Source organism: Canis lupus, chromosome 15 (genome assembly GCF_048164855.1).
Source record: "Canis lupus baileyi chromosome 15, mCanLup2.hap1, whole genome shotgun sequence".
Classification (NCBI taxonomy): Eukaryota; Metazoa; Chordata; class Mammalia; order Carnivora; family Canidae; genus Canis; species Canis lupus.
In genome coordinates this window covers 26,691,780-26,698,405 of record NC_132852.1, presented here as the reverse complement: position 1 = coordinate 26,698,405, position 6,626 = coordinate 26,691,780, and the positions used below count along the sequence as shown (strand labels likewise).

At 39.9% G+C, this 6,626-nt stretch overlaps 1 long non-coding RNA gene across 1 annotated transcript; it reads left to right on the top strand.

Moving 5' to 3' along the window:
- The first annotated feature begins 219 nt into the window (after nucleotides 1–219).
- Nucleotides 220–6,298, top strand: LOC140604773 (uncharacterized). The gene is made up of 3 exons (XR_012007587.1): nucleotides 220–275; nucleotides 861–961; nucleotides 4,994–6,298. It is a non-coding gene; the product is annotated as an uncharacterized lncRNA (long non-coding RNA).
- The last annotated feature ends 328 nt before the right edge of the window (nucleotides 6,299–6,626 follow it).

Here is a 6,626-nt window from a genome sequence, read left to right as displayed (position 1 = left end):
AGTACAATTATGAGGTTAGATTCTACGGCTGCTAACCTGGCAGTGCTGTGACCCCGAAGGACAAATTAATTTAAAGCGAATGAAGAAGAACTACAATTATTACCTTTTGGAGGGCCAAGGAGTGCTTGTTAGGAACAAAGTGTGCAATCAAATGCTAATGATGGTTCTGCAGGCTGAGCATGTCTGAATACTTTTAGGTACACAAATTGCTTTTGGTTGATGTAACACTGTTTCTAAGTGAAATTTGCTCCTCAGGGGAAGCGTAAAAGAAAAATGTAAGTCTTCTCTGTAGGTCTACCATTCAGGGGAAAATGGCACTGTTTTTATATAATGAGGCATAAGGTAGGAGAGGGTGCTGGTTTAATGCAAGTATTTATGTTCGTTTTGTCACTCTGTATCAGGGATGGCATAGAATAAGCTCATCTGAGCATTATTATAGATCGTGATTGCTATTAATCAAATACATTGCATAGGTTATTTTTGGAATATAAATCTTCAGGTGATATAGTAGAGTGAGTTTCTTTTGAGTTGTCACCGGAGGAAGATAGAACCTAATTCTTCAACTGTTCTAATCAGAGTGGGGACTCAGTGCCCCTTTCAAGTACCCTTTTGGTTAAGTAATGTGATGTTTCCTGGAAATACAAGTGATGAAATATTGTAAAAAAAAACAAACCAATAATTATACTCTAGATTTATAAAGTATTTTTCTTTTAAATAGTTTAAGATGTGTTCATAATGCGATGTGTTTTCTTTTAAAAAATAAACCTGGAAACATTTTCTATTTATGTGTCTATATATTAAAGATTGCATTTTATTGATCCTATGCTATGTGATTATTCATTCTGAGATGTTCTTCTAAGGAGAAGGAAAGGCCTTCTGAATGCTTAACCATGGTCCTGGAATCCGTAATTCATGGCTTTTAGTAAATTCCCAGCTGCTGCTTTGCTTGAGGTGGGTTTAGGTAAGTACTTTTACCTCCCTGGACTTTCATTTTCTGTGCAGGAAATGGGAGTTAATTTAGAAAAAAGTTCAGCTGCTTGGCTAGCATTATTTCCTAGCAGTGTGGCATCCAGTGCCCCCAAGAGATCCACATGAGCCTCCTCCCACGTTGTGAGAGGGGTTGGTGGTGAGAGAATGCAAAAGATGCTGGCAGATACCCCCAGCAAGAATCCACTTATCCTTGCCTTCTGTACCTGCACCTAGGGTACCCCAGACTCCTCCACAGGCCTCTAGCCTCACATAAGAGTATATATCAGGGCTTCTCAGTTACTGTGGTGGATACAGCCATGGAAGCAGCTCCCCTACAAATCTGGGCAAACATTGAATTGCTGTGTCCTGTGTGGGTGACCATGCGATTCATTAAAATGGCTACTTGGCTCTGTCATCTTTAACACACCAAGATTTGGGGCCATCTCTAGGATGGTGCTGCAAAGTCAGGGCCATGGCCAACCACTCATGAGACCTTGGCGGATCTGTTTTTTCTCAATCTGTTTTCTTCATTCTGCTGTCTCACTCTTTGTTCCTCTGAAAAGGAGGAGTACACAAACTGCTCATCTCAAAAAATAAAAATAATCAATGACTAGACCCAGTAAGTTCACAGTTTTATACCCAAAAGCCTACACCATTGTGTATGTTTTTGAAAGCCAGCTCTTTCTATTTACATGTGGTTGAAAAAAATTATCAGATATACAGAATAAAATCTCCTATATTCCTCATTCTTTCCCAACTCCTCCTACCTTTTTGAAATAACAAAGGACTTCAGATAAAAAGAAATATTCAATGTTGCCCAGAATGGACAACACCAACTCACATCTTAAATTCCATGCATTTTCTTCTGGACTAATATCTATTCTCCTAGCCACACTTATAACATTTTGAGCTGTGAGTTTCATCTTAGCATACCATTAGGCATTACAGCCTAATCCTTACCACTGAATCGTAGTCCTGAACTGATTCAATAGGTTGAAGGGGGTCCACGTGGGTGGATTTTCTGGTGAGCAGTTTCTTTGATGTCTCTAAGAAACTGAAGTTAACATACTTGCCTATGACTTTCTTCCAGTCTTTTATTTGAGAAATCTGAACAGAGATCTCTCCATTTGACAGTGTATATATCCGGGAAGCTTCCAAACAGCATCTAAAAAGACGAAGCTGCCAAGAGATAGTAAATAACATTCAATAAATAGAACCTGTTTTGGAGAATGCCTTCTGGTGTTGTATGTTTTGATGCAGTACTTGGAAATGTTCCCAGTCAGTTAATAATTGATGGGCTATTGGAACATATGGAGGCACAAATATACAACTTTAAGTGGGAAAATTCTTATTTGTCCTCATTTACCCCCTGTGCCCCAACAGAGCTATTTGTGGACACTTCTAAGAGTGTCCTTAAAAAGTAATTCCAGACTCTAAGAAGGCTTCAAAGATACTTTTTAGTATTCGGACGGATTCTGAAGAATTCCTCTCGGTTCACAAGATCAGGTATTTTAAAGTTAATCTACTCAAAAGAGACTGGCTGGGAACATTTTTAGAAAATGATCGCTTTATTTATAAAGCAGTGTCTCTAATTGGACAGACAAGTGAGAGGATGAATGATTCCTCTTTTCTTGGCAGATAGGGGGCTTTTTCCTGTGTTCTGGAAAGTTCAACCCAAATCTCTCCTTATTCTGGGATGAGGCTGGTCACGGCTGGGGAAGCAACAGAGCCTCCCTTTGTTCCTGAGCCTTGCAGGACTCTCGCTGTAAGAGCTGACAAGCCTCCAGTGTTCCTGTCAGGCCCGGGAAGGAAAAGCCTGGTGCAGAGCAGTGGGCAGAAAAGCAGAAGAGCTGGGTTTTAATTAATCAGCAAAGTAATTAGGTAAGGTATGAGGGGCTTGCAAAGGTCCACAGCATACAACTAGGTAGGATGTAAGCAAGGAAATCAAGAGGAAAGGTGGGTTTCAGAGAGAGGAAATTAAGAGAGGATTGAGATGAAAGTAAGGATGAAGCTAGTACAAAAATATAGCTATAATGCCCAGGACACATCAAGAGGGCACTATGATCGTTGACACTTAGGACCAGAACAAGCTCGGTCTTGGGGGCTGTCCTCCATCTTCCAGACACAGAGAAATTCCTCTCATGGGTTGCTTTTTAAAAAAATATATTTATTTTAGGGCAGCCCCAGTGGCCCAGTGGTTTAGCGCCCCCTTTGGCCTGGGGTGTGATCCCGGAGACCCTGGATCAAGTCCCACGTCGGGCTCCCTGTGGAGCCTGCTTCTCCCTCTGCCTGTGTCTCTGCCTCTTTCTCTGTGTGTATCTGTCATGAATAAATAAATAAAATCTTTATTTATTTATTTATTTATTTATTTATTTATTTATTTATTTATAAGTTTGTTTGTTTATTTTAGACAGAGAGAGAGACAGAATCCCAAGCAGGCCCAGGTCCAGCACAGAGCCTGATGTGGGGCTCCATCCCACAATCCTGAGATCATGACCTGAGCTGAAAGCAAGAGTCAGAGCTTAACCGACTGAGCCACACAGGCGCCCCTCCTCTGACAGTTTTTATCTGAAACATCTGCTACCTCATTTCTACACCAAACACAAAGATCAGATTTTCTGTGGGTATTTGGTTTAATTCTTTCAATGTAGGCAGGAGAAAGATCACATTCTCTGTCAAATAAGTCTGACAAAGCTTTCTCTCTGAGACTCCCAACAATCTAGTGCTATGCTCTTGTTCTTCATCTCTCTGGCTTCTCTCTTTAGCTCTCTGCGCAAGAAGGGAGAAAAGGAGAAAAAAATATTCATGTTTTTCTTACTGTATGTATGTTAAGTGCTGAGCAAGGTGATTTGCATAAGGTATTTCATTCAATAAATTTGGGAGGGGTGTACTACTTCTCCCATTTTCTAGAGGAGGAAAGAAGACCACAGAAGTTTATAAGTTTATAAGTTTACCTGATATGGGTATGTGTCAGAGGCAGGGTTTGGGCCTGCAGCTGACTTAGATGATAAATCGAATACAGCTATAATTTCTGTTTAAATCAATCAATCGGTAAGATCTTTCTGCCTGGCCCCAGAGATATTCCATAATTTCACCAGGCTTTCCCATCTGTTTGCTCTCTCTTAGCATTGGGAAAATAGCTGTGGATAAAAGAGGAGTGAAAGGGATTTGATCTTTTTTATATTCCAGTGATAGTTCATTTTACTACTTTATTATTTTTTTCCCCCAATCATTCTCCCTAAAGCAGTATACTGGCCAGGATATTAAAAATGAGCAGAAAATCTATTTTTTTTTTCCCAGCTACTCTTTATCTAAGTACAGCATAGCTACCTAGAGGTAATTTCAATCCATTTTTGAGAAAAGACTGCCTGCCTTGGCGTGTTTTTATCAGTAATACCATCAGGCTGTACATGAATCCAGGACAAAGTGTCTTCATTGTATTATGTGGGAGAGAAATGAAGTCAAAGTCATCTTAACTTTGTAATGAATAGCATTTTGTCAGAGTGAATATTTGGCTCATGGGATGTTAAAGGAGAAACAGGACTAAAATGCTTTAATAGTCCAGAGACTAGCACAGCAAAATGAATTTATTGCTTCTAGTAGGGTTCCCAGTGGACAGCACATAATGAAACTCGCGATCTGATAAGGCCGCCTTGGTGTAAGAGCCTCGCTGGCAGGCTGGAGCAGCATACTGAATACTGGGCTTTCAGGAAGCCCGAGGTGACCCTCACACCTGCAGCAGAAGGCAGATTTCTGCCGGCCTGGGCGAACTGATATGCAGAATAAATGCGTGAGAGTCTCTGCAGGGGCCGGGGGTGTCGTGGGCCTATCAGTTGCCCTGCTCAAGACCATTCGTTTTCAGGGTTGGCGGTGCAGATATTATTAGACAGAGTGAGCACGGATAGGGAGGTTGCTGACAGCTTGATTGTTCTTAGATGAGCTAGAAAATGAATCACACCAATTTGATTCCAGAAGGGGGTGGTTTTTTGTTTTTGTTTTTCTTTTTGTTTTTTTTTTTTAACAGATGCAAAGACCTAATAAGATCTCTGGATGCTGAATAACAAAGTAAATTCATCTGGCACCTCTGACCTCCAACCACAAGGCCGCTCATTGGACAGAAAAAAACTGACAGAGGGGGAAGGACAAACGAGTACTCGAAGAGATGTGTAGGGGGCTAATGGTTTTTTGTGCCAAAAAACAGAATTGTCGTTGGGAGGGGTTTTCAGTTTTGGCAAGGAATAAAAGGTTAAACCATTCCCATAGCCTCGGAGATGGAGAAGAGCCCAAAAGACTCACAGCACAAACAATTTCAAAACTAGGGAAACGGGAGTGGAAGGCAGGAAACACAAATATCTTATTTAGAAGTCATTCTAATGAGTATCAATTAAGAGGAAGAGACAACCCCATATACTGCTTTCTCCTCATAGCTGAGAGGCATATCTTGATGCTTACATCTCATCATTCACCCTATTTATGTACAATAATAAGTCATTTCATCAGCTTTGCATATATTCCACTGGATTGAATGCAGTCTAGGATAGAGACTGCATCACCAGGGGAGTGCAAATTGGCGCAGCTGCTTTGGGAAAAAGTTGGTGTTATCTCCTAAAGTTGAACCTTAATACACCCTAATACCTAGCAGTTCCACTTTTAGGCATATAGCCAAGATAAATTCTTGCATATACCCAGCAGAAGATATGTATAAGAATGTTCATAATACTAAAACCTGGGAATAAATGCTTATAACTGAAGAGAACAAATAAATGGTAGATTCACATAATGGATATGACACAGTAATCAAACAAACGAACCACAGCAATTTTACAACTGTATGGATAAATCTCCACAATATAATATGCAAGTGGGGAAAAAACCAAGACTGATCAAAATGAATATACCCTTTTTGTAAAGTTAAAAACAATTAAAATCATATACTTTTAAAGGACTGCATAGATATACAGAGAATACACACATGTATATAGGAAAGCCTGGGAATGATGATCATAGCATTCAGGATGATTTGGGATAGACTGGGGGGACTACGTGGTGGGATGTAGGTTGTCAAGGTCCTGGTTTTTATTTGGGGGGGCTGCATTTGCAGGTGTTTCATACAAATGACTAAAGAAGAAATAAGTAGAAATGGGCCATGCATGGGCCAATGTTGAGAGTGTGACCAAGGATTATGATGATGAATCTAATTATGGCCACCTGAGATCCAATGGGAAAAAAAAAAACAGGAAAAAAAGAAAAGAAATCATGCTGATCCCTGAACACTTCATTTAGTAGTTGGTGTTTAACAGGATTTCATAGCCATGCTGATGAAATAAAATATTTGAACCTAATCAGGCTCCTTGGTGATAATGCTACTCATAATTAGTATTCTGAGAAGAGTGGTTTTTATATGCTGGTCCACGTTTTTGAGTCTTGAATCAAGCGCTGACATAATTCATAGGAACAAATCACTTTTTTCCTGAATATCCCAACATTTCTTTCTTTCAATATTTTATTTTATTTTATTTTATTTTATTTTATTTTATTTTATTTTATTTTAGATTTTATTTATCTATTCATGAGAGACACACAGAGAGAGAGACAGAGACACAGGCAGAGGGAGAAGCAGGCTCCATGTGGGGAGCCCTACGTGGGACTCCAACCCA